Source organism: Dasypus novemcinctus, chromosome X (genome assembly GCF_030445035.2).
Source record: "Dasypus novemcinctus isolate mDasNov1 chromosome X, mDasNov1.1.hap2, whole genome shotgun sequence".
Taxonomy (NCBI): domain Eukaryota; kingdom Metazoa; phylum Chordata; class Mammalia; order Cingulata; family Dasypodidae; genus Dasypus; species Dasypus novemcinctus.
In genome coordinates, this window is record NC_080704.1 from 13,438,477 (window position 1) to 13,457,575 (window position 19,099).

At 42.6% G+C, this 19,099-nt stretch overlaps 1 long non-coding RNA gene across 1 annotated transcript in view; it reads right to left on the bottom strand.

Annotated features, from left to right (window-relative positions):
• Positions 1-2,290: 2,290 nt before the first annotated feature.
• The window catches only part of LOC131277286 (uncharacterized), a 59,341-nt gene continuing 42,532 nt past the window's right edge, over positions 2,291-19,099 (bottom strand). Inside the window, exons 2-3 of the long non-coding RNA XR_009184467.1 lie at positions 7,152-7,243; positions 2,291-3,331 (exon numbers count right to left, since the gene is read on the bottom strand). This is a non-coding gene — a long non-coding RNA (uncharacterized lncRNA). The remainder of the gene's footprint in view (positions 3,332-7,151; positions 7,244-19,099) is intronic.

The window sequence follows — 19,099 nt, forward strand, 5'->3', positions numbered from 1 at the left end:
GCTTCTGGCCTCTTTCTGACCCAGACAGTTCAAACTTTAGCTGTTCTTAGGGTTATATTTCAGTCAGTCAAATTTAGTAATCAATAGCTCTAGTTGGTGGCTAACCTTCTCTCCCTCCGCCATTTTTGGGAAATGGAGCTTCTACTTCCAGCCACAGAACAGCTTCTGAGGTGACTTGTGCTGCCATAGTAGGATGATCACTGGCCTCCATGGTGAGGCCTGTGTTTTCCCAGAGAGGCTGATGCTGGTCCATCCAGCTTTCTCCTTGTGGGAGTTAGGGCTGGGGCTTATGCTAGACTGCAATCTGATCTGGATGTAAAGAAACCAGTCCCTACCAGTACTGTGATTTTCAGTTCCCCTGCTTCCCCTCATGCGGGGCACAGAGTTAATATGGCAGCTACTAGCCTATTTCTGACTTGGACAAGTTCAAACTTTAGCTGTTCTTAGGATTATACTTTAGTCCGCTGACTTTACTAATCAGTAGCTGAAGGTGGTGACCAACCTTCTCTTCCTCCCCCGTTTTTGGGAAGTAGAGCTTCCAATCCCAGCTCTGGAACAGCTCCTGAGGCAGCTTGTGCCTCCAGTGGAGGATGGGCACTGGCTTCCGTGGCATGGAGTGTCTAATTATGAATCTTCTCTTCAAATGGGCAGTTTCCTCCTTTCATTCTTTCAAGGATGTTGCAGGATGTTCTTCTGGTGTGGGGCCCCCAAACAGGTGCTTTAGGTGTTGGGGTGATGGTGTGAAACAATTGGGACATGGAGACCAGCAACTGCAGTCAACAGTTTATTGAGAAAATCCAACAGGAAGGAATAGAGATTTCAATCCATAGTTGAGAACTTTAGCAATGTTATTTATACAACTTTGTGAGGGTTCAGAGGAAGGACTAAGTGTAAGGGGTTAGTGTTGGGGACTAACACTAGTTTGGGGATAGTCTGAGGGTTATTTTTAGGGGATGGTGGTATATGGTTTTGGAAACAGGATCTCTGTCCAGGTTAGTAGGCTACTTCTGAGTTAACAGCTGGTCACACTTGCACAATGGGGCAGGTTAATAATTAACTTGCAATTTTTGCAAGTCATGGCCATTATCCAGGCTGGGGCTAGGGATGGGGCCTAGTCCTGTCATTCTCGGGTTTAGGTTATAACAAAAAATAAAAGTAGGCATTAGAGTGGGCAGCTGTGCTTGCACATGAAGGGTGGAGGAAAGGGGGTGTCGACTCATTCTGACTGCTTCCTGCTGTCAGGGGCTGTAGGGGGGTTTCCTTCTCATGCAGCTCAGCTGGTGGGGTCTTGTATTCTGAAGTGGATATTGATTGTTGCTCTCATAACAGGAAGGCCGCATTTATATATTCTTGGGTGATTGTGTGAACAATCCGGTGGATAAATCGGGTAAGGAGCTGTAGGAGACAGGGGCCACATATGAGAAGGAGAAAAATAATTAGTGGGGTTATTAGGGGCATTAATATAGTTTTTAAAGGTAAAGAAAAATATAAGAGAAAAGAGGAGAACCAGGACTGGCTTCCGTAATTTCCATCTCTTGTTATGAATAATTTCAATGTTTTCCTTTAGGACTTTTAGGTTTTGTTCTACTTGTCCAGTCTTATTTTTGTAGAAGCAACATGTTTCATTAATGATAGCACGCGTGCCTCTGTCTACAGCAGTAAGAACATCAGGAGCTCTTCGATTTTGAATGACTACTGAGGCTAGGCTATTGATTTCCATTTGTTGATTATTAATTGCTTGTACTGTTGCATTCTAGGATAGTTGTAGCTGTAAGGAGATGTTTAAAATAGCTCATTCCAGGAGAGGAATTCCAGCAGACCAGAAAAGGCTCCGGAAGATAGTATGCCCTATTCTGGGTTTTTCTAGGATCGGGTTATTGTGGGCATGATAACTAAACTCTGGACCACCGAAAAAGTATCTTTATCTGCATTCGCATTTTGGGCAGAGTGAGGTTTCAAGGAAGGAGCCAAGACTGGGGATTAAGCTGGAGGTGACCATGTCTTGTGGTTGGAGGATTCTAGTGCTGAGAGTTACAGATACAACAGTACAGGTTCCTCTCCAGACTACTGACAAAACTAAGTATGCTGAGTTACCCCCAAAGAGAGGAAAATTCTGTTCCTGCCAGGGTTAAAGCAATGGAGGAACTAGAAGGGATAAAGTAAGCCTTGGGATGACTGGGGACCTGGAACATTTGGGTACCACCATATACCACATTAACACAGAGTGGAGAATAGTATGATTTGGATGGGATGTAAGTGAGATCGGTTTGGCATAAAAGATTTCTGAATAGAAAGGTAAAGAGGTTTTTTGGATTCTTTTTAGCTTTTGACCGAACAGAGTCATATAGTTGTCCAGATTGAATACCAATTCAAAATAGTTCTTTCTTCTGGTTAGAACTATTGAAACACAAGACGTCCTCACTAGTTTTTTGTTTTTCTTTGATAAATTTAGGTAGTTTTGTTTGGTTAATACTGCTGTCATTACATAAGCATGTAGAACTGAGGTGTTTTCTAGTGATTTTTCAATTGGTTTGCCAAGTTAAGGAGGTTGTATTGAAAATTATAGTGTGATTACAAGAGTGAGAAGAGATGTGTCCCAAGTTAGTTGCATAGGATTGAGATGAGATGTATTTAAAGCATAAGAAGGGTTTACTCATGAGGGTAATGATTATTCCAATAGAATGTAAATTGTCTTCCTTTTGTGAATAGTTTAAAGCCTGTCAGAAAATGAGAATATCTTCACATTCAGGCAAACATGGAGGGGAAGTAGTAACCCAGCAGCCTCCAAAACCAGTGTATTGAGGGAGGATGCATATTAGGGCTTCAGGACTAAGCGGGAATGCTAATAGGGAGACGGTTTCAGCATGAGTGTGTTCGGGACAAATCCAGCAATTGGAGTGGTTAGTAACTGAAGCTATAGATTGGATAGTATATGTTAGGTGATAGTACGGGGTGGTCTGTAAAGTGAACATGGTGAGGCAGCATATGAGGAGGGAGTATAAAAGATTCATCATTGAGGGAAAAGGAAAGTAGAAGTGATAAAAGAGTAGAGCATGATTTCTTCAGGCAGGAAGTCAGAAAAATCTCCCTGTAGCCAGAGATCCCAGATAATATCTAAATATTCGTTAAGGGTAATGACTTCTGCATCATCGAAGTAAGAAAGATATTCCAACACAATTCCACAGAAGGTTTCAGCATCGTGAGACATGACTGTTGGGTTTCTTTAGGAGGTTCACAGAAATACTTATCTGAAGAGTTCAGTTGGTCGGGCTGGTTCACGACGTCAGGGCTGGGGATGGAGGAATCTGGCAGACGTGGCACTGGTTTCAACCTGGAAAAGTGTACCGAGGAAGGATGGTTTAAGAGCCTTGCTGCAGTTGTTGGTGCTAAAGGGACAAGGAAGAGGCCTGTCCACACTGGAGTCACAGGTTCAGGATGTAGTGTCTTGAGGTATATCCAGTCACCAGGACTTACAGGTAAAGTAGGCACTGGGTTTTCTGTGTTGGGAGAGTAGAATCTGCCAGTTGCTGAAGGAAGGAGCATGTTTATGTGAGTTCAATGATGGCCTGGTCAAAATCAGACTGTTGAGGGGGAACATTTGAAAGTAGAAAAGGCTGCGCATATATTATTTCAAAAGGGCTCAGAAAATGTGATTTTTGGGGCACTGTGTGAATTTTTAATAGGGCTAAGAGTAGTAACTTGGTCCAAGGGATTTGTACTTGCATGGTTAATACAGTTAAATGTTTTATTAGCCTGTTCATTCTCTCTACTTTTCCTGATGACTTTGGTCTGTAAGGAATATGCAGTTTCCAATGTATTCCTAAACTTGTGATCCCTTGTGTGATTTGTGAAACAAGAGGGTCCGTTATCTGACTATAATGAAGTGGGGAGTCCAAATCTTGGGAAGATTTCCTTTAATATTATCTGAATAACAGCATCAGCATGCTCTGATGTTGTAGGGAAAGCTTCAACCCATCCTGAAAAGGTATCTACCAACACTAGAAGATATTTGATCTTTTTTACTGGGGGCATGTGAGTAAATTCTATTTGCCAATCTTGCCCCGGGGCTGATCCTCCATATTAGTGTGTTTTAAAGGGTAAGGGGTAGTGGACTCCTTGTGTGTTGGTTTGACGGCAAATTGTACAATTTTTGATGATTTATCTTAGTGTCTTTGAGAGATGAGTGTAAGTTAGGGAGTTGGATAAGAGACGGGAGAGTGCTTTACTTCCAAGGTGATATTGGTTATGCAGAGTAGTGAGGATGTTATGTGCTTCAGATTCTGATAATAAGACCTTGCCATCTTTAACAAACCAAACTTCTATTTGAACTGCCCCTTCTTGTGAATATTCAGAGGCTTCATCAGAAGAGTAGAGGGGAGCTGGAAAAGGAAGGGCTAAAAGAATGAGGGTATTGACTTGGTGTAAGGACAGGTAAGTGTTCATAGCTTGGGTTTTCGCTTCAATGTCAGTTTTGTGGTTTGCTCTGGCTATTGGGGTTTGTAATTTTTGACATCCTTTGCAGTGAAGGATGGCTACACACATGGGGAGTGAAGCAGCCGGAAGCAGTTGTAAAATAAGATTTTTGTTTACTATTGAGGAACCGTTAGAAGTCAGGAAAACCTTTTCTTTCCAAATAGGGATGTGTGAATGTATGATGTGGTAAGAATATTTGGAATATGTGTAAATGTTGAGAGTCTGGTCTTTGCCTCTAATCAGAGCTCTATTAAGTTCAGCTTGTTGAGAGGTAGTTCCTGGGGAAAGTGGGCCAGATTCAATTACGTCAGTGCCTGAGTGGTACCATTAGTTTTTATGGAACTTCCATCCATGAACCATGTGTGGTCTGGGTGGAGAGTGGGTTGTCAGAGATATTAGGAAGTGGTTGCAGGAAAAGATCCAGAACTTCGAGACAGTTACAGGAGTTTGAAGGGGAGGTTTTTTTAGGAAGTAGGGTGGCAGGATTAAGGGATGAACATCAGTGTAGGAAGACACCAGGATTTTGTAATAGAGTAGCATGGAGAATGTAGCAGTTTGATATGGTTATGAATTCCAGAAATAGATATTGGATTATGTTTGTAATCTGGTCTGTACCTTAGCGTGATTAAGTTGTAATTAGGGCTTTGATTGGGCCACATCATTAGGGCATCGAGTGTTCACCCCTTGGTGGTTAGGGAATCACAGATAAAAGGCATTGCAAAGAAAAGAGTTGAGACATTTTGATGTTGGAGTTTGATGTTGAAGTTTTAAGCTGGAGCCCTGGGGAGTAAGCTCACAGAGGAAAGAGAAGCAAGCCCCAGGAAGAGGAACTCTGAACCGAGAGAGAAGCAAGACCCTGGAAGGGAGGAATCCAGGAAGCCTGAACCCTGGCAGGCATCGGCAGCCATCTTGCTCCAACACGTGGCAACAGACTTTGGTGAGGGAAGTAACTTATGCTTATGGCCTGGTATCTGTAAGCTCCTACCCCAAATAAATACCCTTTATAAAAGCCAACCAGTTTCTGGTATTTTGCAGCAGCACCCCTTTGGCTGACTAATACAGACAGTTTGTAATTGAGTAGATGAGATGGAGCCTATAGCCTGGTGTGCAAGAAGGGGAAAAAGGGAATGAGAGGGGAAAACATCAAGGTGTAAGATAGGAGTAAATTTAAAGCTTTCCTGTATGAGAAGGGTTGCAGCGGTGAGGGTCTTAAGGCAAGTAGGCCAACACAGAGTGGCACAGTCTAACTGTTTTGAGAAGTAAGCAATAGTGTGGTCATCTGGTCCTTGTGGTTGTGTTAGTAGTCCTACTGCATAGCCTTGTTGGGCATCTATGTAAAGAGAAAAAGGTTTGGAGGGATCAGGGAGGGCTAAGGCAGGAGCTGGTAAAAGAGCTTTTTTGAGTTGGTTGAAAGGACGTGAAAGGTTTCATGGGTTTTCTAGAGGTTCATGAGGGTTTCCAGAGGCAGCTTGTTAAAGGGGTTTGGATATGGGACAAAAATTAGGAACCCAGAGCCTAAAGAAGTTAACAAAACCCAGAAAAGATAAGAGGACAGTTTTGTTTGAGGTAGGGTGTAATTTTGGATGAATGGAATTCATTCTGTTGTAATATATTTATGAGTGGACAACAGTAAGAGCCCTAGGTGAGTAACTTCTGTTTTGAAAAACTGTCCTTTGTTAAGAGATACCCAATAACCTTTTTCTCCAAGAAAATTGAGTAAGGTTAACAGTATTAGAGATAGAAATGGATAAGAAGGACTGCAGAGTAGAAGATCATCCACATACTGGAGAAGAATACTTGAGGGAAGGTTTAGAGCAGAGAGGTCTTGATGTAGTGCTTACCAAATATATGGGGGCTATCTCTGTAACCCTAAGGAAGACCGGTCCAAGTTAGTTGTATAGGGTTTAGGGTGTCATCTCGGTCTGTCCATGTAAAAGCAAAGATGTTTTGAGAATTTTCACTTAGGAGGATTGTGAAAAAGGCACCTTTGAGGTCTATTACTGTGTAATGTGTGGTTTGGGGACTAAGGGGACTATAGGCTGGGTTTCCTGGCTGATAGCTCTCAGGTCTTGTACTAGATGATAGCTGCCATTTGATTTTTGCACAGATAGGATAGGCATGCAAAATGGGGAGTTAGTGGGGCAAAGCAACCCGGCAAACAGTTTGTCAATGGTGAGTTTAAGTCTGCATTTGGCACTGAGGGAGAGAGGATATTGGGGAATGTTGATGGAAAAAGAGCTGTCTCTCAGGGTAATTTTCACAGGGGAGTGGTGTGAGGCTATTGAGGGAGAGTCAGTGTTCCAGACTTGGGAGGTTACTTCCTGTTGTAAGATAGGAGGATATCAGTAGGAGGGGAAGTAGAGGTTAAGGCTGGGGCTGGTGACAAAAGGAGAAGGAAGCTAGCTTGGGGGAAGGGTAGTGAAAAGGAAATAGAGGAGTGCAGTTTGGACAAAATGTCTCATCCTAAGAGTGGGGAGAGGCAGGATGGTATAACTAGGAATTGGTGTGAGAACATGTGATTTTCTCTACTGTGTAAGGAAGGGGGTGTGTGATTAAAGGAGAGGAAGGAATACTGTCAAATCCCACAATAGAGATTGAGGAAGATGTTAAAGGTCCTAAATGTTCTGAAAGGACTGAATATGTGGCCCCTGTGTCAATTAAAAAGGAGATCAGCTTACCTCTAACCTTGATGATAACCCTTGTTTCGGACTTACTGATGGAGATGCAAGGCCTTTTCAAACCCAGGAACTGTCAGTCTTCTGTTGTTATTCTAAATAGATCAGGAAAGGAAGATGATTTAGATTCTAGGCTGGTAAGTTGTGTTAGAGGGATTTTTCTGGAAACAGGGTTTTCAGGACAATCTGACTTCCAAAGGCCTTTATGCCAGCACACTGGACAAGACTCCAGCAGGGGTCTTGGATTAGGGCATGTGCATGCCCAGTGTCCTTCCTTCCCATATTTTAAGCAGGGTCCGGGTGGTGGCCGCAAAGAAGAAGAGGGATAGGGTTTTCAAGAATTGAGTTTTAGGGCAGCAGCAAGGAGGGAGGCTTTAGCCTGACCTGGTTTGTGTTTTTCTAATTTGGCTTCCTGCTCTCTATTGGTAAGACCTTGAAGGCTGCTTTAATTACATTTTTCTGAGGGATATGAGGGCCCTCTTTCCGTTTTTGCAGTTTTTTTCTGATATCCGGGTATGCCTGAGTGATGAAGTGGATGTGTAGGTATAGTCATCTGGATTCAGAATCTGGGATCTAAATTTGTATTTGAGGAGTGATTCAGTTAATCTGTTCATAAAAGCAGCGGGGTTCCATCTGATTTGGGGAAATTACTTTGCTTTTGCCATAATTTACTGCTTTGAGGGCTGCCTTTCTCATGCCTTCTATTAACATAGGTTAGAATGTGTGCCATGTGATCGAAATCTCTAGAGCCTACCTGATATTCCCATGGAGGGGAGGCTGTAGGAACTATGTCAGTGCCAGGAGGATGTCAAGGAGGTCCTGTGTGTGTAAGGAATCAGCAAAGGCAGTGGCTGTGGCCCAAATGCAGCTTTTTTTCTTCGGGGGTGGTAGAGGAAGTTATTAAGACATGGATATGTGAGATCATAAGAGCAAGTAAGGTGTTGGAATGCTTTAATGAATACAGCAGGGTTTTCTGAAAAGGAGCCTAATTGTTCTATCTAAGATCTGAGATTGAGAAAGGAACTCGTACTCAGATGATTCCTTCAGCTCCCACCACTTTCCTAAGGGCAAGTAGGGGGGCGGAGGGTGGCTCAGCTTGTGGGGTGAAGGGAGGCAATCCTCAGAAATGAGTATGAGGAGGAGAAATGGAGGTAGGAGCAGAGAGAGGGGGTGGAAGCAGAGAGTCTGAGTAGGGTGAGGTTGAAGGCTCAGAAGGGGATGCTGGTGGATGATACGGAAGAGGGGGTGCATGTTTGGATGAATCAAAATTGGAAGTCTTTAGGTGGGCCTGTTTTGTGAGGAGGTTTCTAATGGAGCAATAGGATTTGGTAAGAGGAACACGACTGACAGAGGGAAGGGTGGTTATAGAGGAATAGGAAAACCTGAATGTAAGGGACCTCTAGCCACTTGCCGTTGCGTTGGATGAAGTCTCCCAGATCTCTAAGGATCTGTGTGTCAAAGGTACCATGTTCCAGCAGAACAGTAGATAAGTTTTTGGGTCTGATATCTCCTTCAGTATATAAGGTTTTAAGATTCTGGAGAAGGCAGCCCAGCAGTGTAGTTTTCAGAGAAGCCGAAGGAGTGTTTGCCATTTTTGGAAGCTGGGATGGGGTTAGGGAATCTTGAAGGTTAACTGAGCAAGCTGGGAAAACCCAAATTAGTCAGAGAACGTTATCAGCAGGAAGTCCTCACTCAGGATCAGATGTCTCTGATATCTCTGATTCCTGAGGGGCTTCTAGGGATGCAGATCAGGTGCCTGTCATGGTCCACAAAATGGAGAGAATCACTGACGTAGCTAAGATTTGCAGAGTTGTTTAAAACAATGGGAGAAAGAACAGGATCCTCCAGAGGAGAATTCCCTCAACTCATCCAGCTGATAATTAGAGTCCAGTGTTTGATGGAGCTACAGCTGCAGCAAGGGTAGGTCTCTCACCAATCTGCTGGTCTCAGCACAATCCAAAAAGTCTCTGGGGAGTTCTGGGAAAGGGTGAAAAGGAGGCTAGGACACAGAGGTGCATGATCAGGATCGAGGAGTAAGCCTTGGTAAGCTGCCACTGCCCACTGCTTCCTCTTTCCAAGATCAGGCAACAAGCTTACCAACCAGGATCTGGGAGTAAGCCCAAGTGAGCTACCACTTCTACCACTGCTCACTGTTTCCCAGGTAGCCTGGTATAATGGGGGCAGTCTCCTCTTCCCAGATACCAGGTTCTGGCACCAAAAAGTTAGGGTGATGGTGCGAGACAATTAGGACACAGAGACCAGCAACTGCAGGTAAGGATTTATTTAGAAAATCCAACAGGAAGGGGTCCGAAGACAGAGACTTCAGCCCACTGTTGGGAATTTTAGCACCTGTATTTATACAATTTTGCAAGGGGTGAGACGGAAAGGCTAAGGGTAAGGGGTTAGTGTTAGGGACCAATAGAACTTTAATTTGAGGATGGTCTGAGGTGTTATTTTTAGGGGGTATGTGATTTTGGAAAACAGGATCTTCATTCAGTTTAGTAGGCTCCTTCCTCATTGCTCAAATGTGGCCTCTCACTAAGCCAAACTCAGCATATAAATGCATTCCCTTCCCCCCAGCATAGGACATGACTCCCAGGTATGAACCTTCCTGGCACTGAGGGATTACTAATTACCAAGCACCAACTAGCAATGCAACTACAAAAAGACCTTGACTGAACGGGGGAAAGGGTAAAGACAAATGAGTTTATATGGCTAAGAGACTTCAAACTGAGTCAGGAGGTCATTCCAGAGGTTACGTTTATGCACGTCTCAGCAGGATATCATTGAAAACAGTGTTTCAAACAACGGGGTTTCTAAGGGCTCTAGAGACATCCAGACACTATAGGCAGGGCAGACAATCTCAGGAATTCGGCACCCTGTCAGTGGGCCTTACCTTTGGAATATATGCTCCCCAATGTAACAAAGTTAAATCATTTACGATTTCCCTACACATGATACTTCTGCCCCTTTTATTTGAACCTATAATTAGCACTATACTTGTTAAATATATCTCCCAGAGACTTAAATCTTTGGTCTACTCATATGGCAGTTGAGCCATGAATTTCAGCAAGAGTTGCAACACCTACTTTCCAGTTCATTGGACTTGCCCAGGACATCTAATAAAAAGATGATGGTATACAATGCCAATCCCAAAAAAACAGAGATTATCTACAATTGCAAGCAAGACAGTTCCATCCATCTTCCCCATGGGATGTAAGTCCCCTCTCAGTCAGAAACTGGGTGGGCATCAACCATCCCAAAATACTCAAGATTGAGGAATGAACAAATGTAAGTGGGGAGTGCAACTATGGACTTAAGTAGACTTCTAGCAATGGAAGAACTTGTATCATTGATACAAAGGCAGTGACCACCAGAGGTTCTGAGGGGCAGGAGAGGGAAGAACAGGTGTAACATGGAGTACTTTGGGAACATTGCAATTGTTCTGCATAACATGGGGTACTTTGGGGACATTGGAATTGCCTGCATGACACTGCAATGATGGATACAGGCCGTTATACATTTTGTCAAAACCTGTAAAATTGCGCAGTGTAAAGTGTACACTATAATGTAAACTATAGTCCATGGTTAGTAGCAGTGCTTCAATATGTGTTCATCAATTGTAACAAATGTACCATACTAATCAAAAATGTTGTTAATAGGGGAAAGTATGTGTAGGGGAAGGGGGTATACAGAAATTCCCTATATTTTTTATGTAACATTTATGTAATCTAAAGCTTTAAAAATAAAAAAATTAACTCAAAAAAAAGCTGCTCAACATCATATGCCAGCCACTTTGGAAGGCAATCAGGCAGTTTCTTACAAAATTAAACACAGGCTTACCATACGATCCAGAAATTGCAATCCTAGGTATTTACCCAAATGAACTGAAACTGTGTTTACACAGAAACCTACAAATATCGTTAGTAGCCATGAAGGTTTGAAGCTGAATGCACCCCAGAAAATTATCTTCTTAGAGTTAATCCATTCCCGTAGAAATAAACCTATTATAAGTAGGGCCTTTTGATTAGGTTACTTCAGTTAGGGCATAGCCCAGTGTGGGTCATAATCCTCTTACTGGAGTCCTTTATAAATGGGATGAATACAGAGAGAGAGAGATAGAAAGTCATGGAAGCAAGAAGCTGAAGCAACAAAACCTGGAAGAGAAGGGAAAGACCAGCAGGCACTGCCATGTGCCTTACCATGTGACAGAGGAGTCCAGGATTACTGGCAGCTGGTCTTTGGAGATAAAGCATCACCTGGCATCACCTGATAATGCCTTGATCTGGACATTTCATGGCCTCAGAACTGTGAGCTTGTAAGCTAATAAATCACCACTGTAAAAGCCAACCCATTTCTAGTATATTGTTTTCAGCAGCCCATCAGACTAAAACAGCAGTTTTATTCATGACTGCCAAAAATTGAATACAACCGAGATGTTTTTCAAAAGTTAAGTGGAATGTATAAACAGTGATACAGCCATACAATGGACTTTTATTCATCAATTAAAAGAAATGAGCTATCAAGTAATGAAAAGACAAGGAAGATCCTTAAATGCATATTGCTAAGGGAAAGAAGCTACATACACTCTATGAGTCCAACTATCTGACATTCTGGAAAAAGCAAAACTAGAAGAACAGTAAAAAAAATCAGTGGTTGTCAATGGTTCATGGGAGGGGGAAGGGATGAATAGGTGGAGCACAGGGCGTTTTGGGGACAGTGAAACTATTCTGTATGATGCTGTGATAGTGAGCACATGACATGCATTTTTGAAAACCCATAGAACTAATGGTACAATACAAAGAGGAAGCCCTAATGCCAAGACAGACTTCAGTTAATAATAATGTATCAATATTGGTTCACTGATTGTAAGACATGTACAAGATGTTAATAATAGGGGAAACTGTGTGCAGGGAGTGGGGGAGAGGGGTATATGGGAACTCTGTGTGCAATTTTTCTATAAATCTAAAAACTGCTCTAAAACTAAAATCTATTAAAGAAAAGCTCAGCAGCAGCAAGCAGAGAAGCGTATCACAGGCTCTAGCCAGAAAGAGACAATCAAATCCCCAGGGCTGGGAGGCTGTAGTTTGCCTTTTTTGGTGTTTAATCCCCTCTGCATTAAACTGGCTGAGCACACACCTGAGATAGCATGAGCCCAAGTTCCAGGACAGGCTCATAACACAGGCAGAGAGAAATGCCTTTAAAATGACATATGGGAGCTGATAAAACTGCTTGGTGCACATCTAGAACCAACGCTTAGTATGGTTTTCTCTCGAGAAACCTAGAGTGACCCAGTTTAAAAAGTAGAACTGCCCAAGTTCGTAACTGCATGCCTTTCACTTGCTGCTTGTAGGAGTTACTGAGAATTCCTTGGGTATTTTTCACAGTCCATTGCTCTGGGGTGTGACACAGATTAGAAACATACCAACGAACCCCCACCCCCACTTACAGATACAGGAATGAAAATAAGACACTAAAAGGATTTTAATAAGCAGGTTGTGGACCAGGGAACTAAATTTAAGGGACTTTCGCCCTTTTAAACAGATATGGCTTCATAAAGCAGCATTGTGGAGTTGGCAGATGCAAACTGTTAGAAGTTGCTGAAGGTTTACGGGGCAGTGGGAAAACCCCAGGAATAAGAATCACAAATGTAATATTTTTACAAAATCAATTAAAAAAAAAAAGAATCACAGATCTAACCTTCAGTACAAGGCTTGGCCACTAACTAGCCTAGTCACCTAACCTTATGCAAAGTAAACCCTGTCTCATGTTTCAGGTCCTGGCTTCACTGTCACTCTGCTGAGCAACTCTCCTGACTCCTCCTACCCTGGATAAATTAGGTCTCGTGTTATACATTCTTTGACTTGAAACTTTCCCACCAGCATATCACTTATCAAAATGGTAATTATATGGTATTTATTAGTGTATCTATATATGTTCAATATCTAACATCCCCAAGACCGTATGTTTCATGAAGTGTGAGTCATCACTGTTTGGTTTCCTATTGTAGTCCTAGTGCTAGAATAGCTCATATCACTTAAGAGTAAGGGCTAAATCAATGACCATAAATCAACCTCAGCCTCAGCCACCTCCTATGACACTTGGCTCTGCAGGTCCTTGCCAGCTCTTTTCTCCTGTGTCTCAGGAAGCTCAGTTATCCTGGGGCATCTGTGGGAGGTACCTTTGTTGATTTGACTCACTGTGGAGGACAGGACTAAAGAGAGCAATGAAGATACTGTCCATTTATTAAGACTGCTGATACTTCACTAAACACACAGCCTTTGAGTCAGACATCTTCAAATTCAAGTCCTAGGCAGGGTGTGCATGCATGCATGTGTGTGTTTATGTGTGAGAGAGAGCAAGCAAGAGCACAATCAACCCTGGGTAAAGTTATTTAATTCTTCAAAGGTTCAGCTTCCTCCTCTGATGTATGAGATTAATAACTATAAGATGTAAAAAATTTAGTTAGCACTTTTCCTGGCACAGAGAAACACAAAATAACTGTTAAAGTTATTAAAATTTATTAGCATGATGTGTAGGTGTAGGAATAATGCACATAGGGCAGCTTGCCTAGACTTATCTAGTGTACATATCATCATAAAATCTAATACTTAATAGCAATAGTAGTAATACTAATAATAGCTAACCCTTAATATACACTAAATCATGTGCCAAGTTCTTTACAAGGGTGATTTTATTTAATTCTCACAACTCAGTGATGTAGTTCTTATTATCTTCATTGTCCAAATAAAGGAACTATGCAACTGAGAGGTTATTAACTTGCCTAAGCGAGCTAGTAAATGGTGGAACCTGGATTTGCTGAAGTTAGTTGGTAAATGATGGCATCAGCAAATACACTACCTTAACTCGATATTTTTTGCATGTTTTCAATGGAAAATGTATGACAACTAAAAAGTCAATACTAATCTCTCCATTCACATTCTTTCAGCCCACAGGGCCAGAACTGGGAGTGTCGGGGTGGGGGATCAGAGAGCCGGGAAAGAGAGCTTAACATTTCCCTGACACCTATTCTGTGCCAAGAACTGTACATACAGGGTTTCTTCACAACATTGCTGTGAGGTTAATATTCTTATTTCCATTTTTATAATAACTGCTTTATACCCAGGCCTGACCAATGTCAAAACCTTTCTGCTGCCCACTACACTTCTTCAATCTGGGTAACAAAGCTAAAATATCATAGGCAGCATAAAACAAACAGAAATGTCATGTACTTGCCCTTCTTATTTTCTGAGTGCAGATGGGAATTGGGCAGTCTCAGCTCCGGGTTTTGTGTGCATGTTTTCACTTATTAAAAGAGTTCTAACCTTCTTTCCTCCAGAGTAAATCTTTACAATTTTATTTTCTGGTCTCACTGTCCAGTGCTTTAAATATATTCTTTTGGGGGTTTTTCACATACTACATATTCCTCTTAAGTTGTCAGGCCCCAAATTGGACACAGTAGTCTTATAAAAGACGTATTCAATTTGTGTTTAGTTTGATTCATGAGTGCGGAATATAAAGTTGTATAAAAGGCTTTTACTCACCCTTTATGGTTTGCCTGATGTCCTTAGGGTGGCAGTAAGTACATCAAATTCTTGATATCTACAAAATGGGGAGGGAGGTGGTGGGCAATCCTGATAAATTGGATTCCAAGATTGCGAGAAGTTGCTCTTCCTAAATTCCCTTTTATTATTCAGAATACTTCCATTTTGTCCAAATAAGTTTTCATCAATGGAAAGTCAGTGCATTCAAGCCAGATGATACTTGGGGGCATTTCCAAATGGAGCAAATGTTGTCTTTCTCAATGGAGATTTATCAGGTAAAGGGGAGGGCCAAGAAAGGTCCTATTTGGCACAAACACATGATCCAACCTGGATCATTAAGAAAAAGAAAATATGGGAAACAGATTTGGCTCAATGAATAGAGCATCCACCTACCACATGGGAGGTCCAAGGTTCAAACCCAGGGCCTCCTGACCTGTGGGGTGAGCTGGCCCACGTGCAGTGCTGATGTGCGCAGAGTGCCATGCCATACAGGGGTGTCCCCTGTGTAGGGGAACCCCAGGTGCAAGGAGTGCACCCTATAAGGAAAGCTGCCCTGTGTGAAAAAAGGGCAGCCTGCCCAGGAGTGGGGCCGCACACAGAGAGAGCTGACACAGCAAGATAACGCAAAAAAAAGAGACACAGATTCCCGGTGCCACTGACAATATAAGCAGACACAGAAGAACACACAGCGAATGGACACAGAAAGCAGACAACTGGGGGGAGGGGGAGAGAAATAAATTTTAAAAAATAAAATCTTTTAAAAAAATAAAGAAAAAATAATTTTAAACTGAGAGCCTAATTTGATGAAATAATCAACTTTGATTTGACTGTAAACTTTTTTTCAAAAGTCTTAAATTAAAAAAAAAAAGCAGGGAAACGGACTTGGCCCAGTGGTTAGGGCATCCATCTACTACATGAGAGGTCCGCGGTTCAAACCCCGGGCCTCCTTGACCCGTGTGGAGCTGGCCATGTGCAGTGCTGATGCGCGCAAGGAGTGCCGTGCCACGCAGGGGTGTCCCCCGCGTAGGGGAGCCCCACGTGCAAGGAGTACACCCCTTAGGGAGAGCCGCCCAGCGCGAAAGAAAGTGCAGCCTGCCCAGGAATGGCGCCGCCCACACTTCCTGTGCTGCTGACGACAACAGAAGCGGACAAAGAAACAAGGAGCAGCAAATAAACACAGAGAATAGACAACCGGGGGAGGGGGGGAATTAAATAAAATAAATAAATCTTAAAAAAAAAAAGGCAGCCATAGTATCTTTTATTTTATTTTTTTTAATTTTTTTATTTTTTATTGACTTTGTAATAATATTACATTAAAAATATATATGTGAGGTCCCATTCAACCCCACCCCCCCACCCCCCCTCTCCCCCCCCCCAACAACACTCGTTCCCATCATCATGACACATCCATTGGATTTGGTAAGTACATCTTTGGGCACCTCTGCACCTCATATACATTGGTTCACATCATGGCCCATACTCTCCTCTATTCCATCATGTAGGCCCTGTGAGGATTTACAATGTCCGGTGATTACCTCTGAAGCACCATCCAGGGCAGCTCCATGTCCCGAAGACGCCTCCACCTCTCATCTCTTCCTGCCTTTCCCCATACCCTTTGTCCATTATGTCCACTTTTCCCAATCCAATGCCACCTCTTCTATGTGGACACTGGATTGGTTGTGTCCATTGCACCTTTATGTCAAGAGGAGGCTCAGATTCCACCTGGATGCTGGATGCAATCCTCCCATTTTCAGTTGTAATCACTCTAGGCTCCATGGTGTGGTGGTTGTCCTTCTTCACCTCCATCTTAGCTGAGTGTGGTAAGTCCAATAAATCAGATTGTAGGTGCTGGAGTCTGTTGAGGCTCAGAATCTGGCTATCACATTGTCAGTCCAGAGATTCAAATCCCCTAAATATATCTTAAACCCCAACATTAACTGCACCTCCAGCACATTAGCATGAAAGTCTTATGAAGGGAGATCCCATCTGAGTCCAGATTCATCACACATAAACACCATTTCCAAAGAGGGGCCATCTGCCCTGGTAGTTAACCCCATCGGCCATGACCATAACTCCCATGGGTCTCTTTAGCCCTCAAAGGAACCAATATCTGGGGGTTGTATCTGCTTTATCTGTCTCTCTGACTCTGCTCAGTTGTGCATGAGGGCAAACCTTCTGCCAGCCTCCAGACTCTTTTTTAGAAACTCGTAGCCATATAAACTCATTTCTCCTTTCCATTTCCCCCTTACTTTAGGTCAAACAGCATTTTAAAGTCATGGTATTTTATGTAGACATGGATATTCTGCTGATCCGCATTGAACCTTCCATATAAGGTCATTTTCCAGTTGCATCATCAGTTGGTAGTTGATAGTGGTCCCTCGTTGCCAGGGAGGCTCATCCCCGGGTGTCATGTCCCACGCTGGGGGGAAGGCATTGCATTTACATGCTGAGTTTGGCTTCGAGACTGGCCACATTTGAGTAACATGAAGGCTGACAGAAGGGAATTCCCAGGCACAAAGTTGCTCTAGGCCTTGTTATTATTTTGGGTTTATCAGCTCACAAGCATAGTCATTAGTATCAGGGGCTCACTGTTGAACCCTCACTCCCTCCCGGTCCCCACCACTGTACCTGGGAGACTGTCGCTGCTCCCCTAGGGACCACGACAGAGCACCACTGGCCAGGAACCCAGTACCCCCCCTACTGTGGTTTTTAATTGTTGCCACATAGTATCTTTTATTGATGAGGCAGTTTATTAAGCATTCAGAATGTACGTGGCTCTATGCCCCCCCCCTTATACCTGTCAGCACCTCCAGCAGTAACAAGACTCATCGAAGTAGGAGAAGTATGACTTCTAGTCCATTTAGTTTAGAAATGGAGAAGGCTATGGCCCAGAAATGTTAAGTGATGTGGCACGATATCACACACTGGATTCTATTCCTATTTTATCTCCAGAATATTCCATAATGCCTTACACAAGCTAGGCATTCATTTAAACGAATGAGAGATTGTTGGAATTAGAACTCCTGCCATCTATCACATAAAAGTCACTCTGCATAATGCTATTCTGAGTTGCGTCTGTGACATCGATTCACTCAGTTTGGTTCACTTTTCTTAATATCTTCACAGGCCATAAAATTCACCCATTTCCAGCTCAGTTCATTGTAGCTCAATTTAGCTGAGTAGTGATGAGTTATATATGTTTATTTAAAGTCTACAGAGAAATCTGCTGGGAGATAAGGTGAATATGTTTAGCTAAAACTAGTTTCGAAATCCATCTCTTGATATGTTTGTCAATGCATCCCTCGTCACTGCCAATTGAGAACTGAGTATATTTCCAAAATATAAAGATGTCTTTGATGTTCATTTTAAATTTAGTGGAAAAATAATTACAATGATAAGGAGATTGCTTGTTTGAGTCAGCATCTTGCTAGAAAGAAGAGCTTTCAAAGGAAAATTAAAGGCTTCTCAGATGATTGACCAAATCCAGGGCTATGGACTTCTAAGGAGGAGCCAGATGGATTTATTATTACTGATTTCCAACAAGATAAGCATTTGTTTTCACAGATTGCTTTGGTGTCCTGATTTGACATTGGCTGTTGTTTTAAAAGGCAAATTAAAAACACTGGAAAGGAGAGGGCCAGATAAAACAATTCCAAACCACCCTGGAGGAATGGAGTAATTGATAATGGTAACCTCAAGCCTCCTTCTGCAGCCCTGGACAGACTAGGGCCTTGAGGACTATTTGGGGCCTTTCTTTGAGAAGATTGAGTCCATGGTCAGCCAGTTTCTTTTTCTTCTAGGAACTCAAATTATTAGCTTAATGCAGAACACCCTTAACATTCTAAAGGCAAGCATAGGACACAATGGAACCTTCATTTGATAAGAATGAAAGCCACGTGAAAGGGGCATGCTGTTGAGAAAGATCTTTTCTGCTCCATTTGCTGGCCAGCTTTTAGGTTCTATTGTTGAAGTATGTGAAACTGCTTGCAGGATCTAATCCCCTTTTATTTGGCAACCACAGTACACCTTTGAAATACTGATTTTCATATTTGACCTTCCTGGAGAAAGAGAAATTTTGGCACAGGTATCTTGACCAACCTAAACTAAATGCAACTGTTTTCTGTAGGTAGGTTTGGACTTTAAATTCTTATTTAAGTGACCTTATACGGAAGGTTCAACGCGGATCAGCGGAATATCCCTGTCTACATAAAATAACATGACTTTAAAATGCTGTTTGACCTAATGTAAGGGGGAAATGGAAAGGAGAAATGAGTTTATATGGCTATGAGTCTCTAAAAAAGAGTCTGGAGGCTGTCAGAAGGATTGCCCTTATGCACAACTGAGCAGAGTCTGAGAGACAGATAAAGCAGATACAACCCCCAGATATCGGTTCCTTCGAGGGCTAAA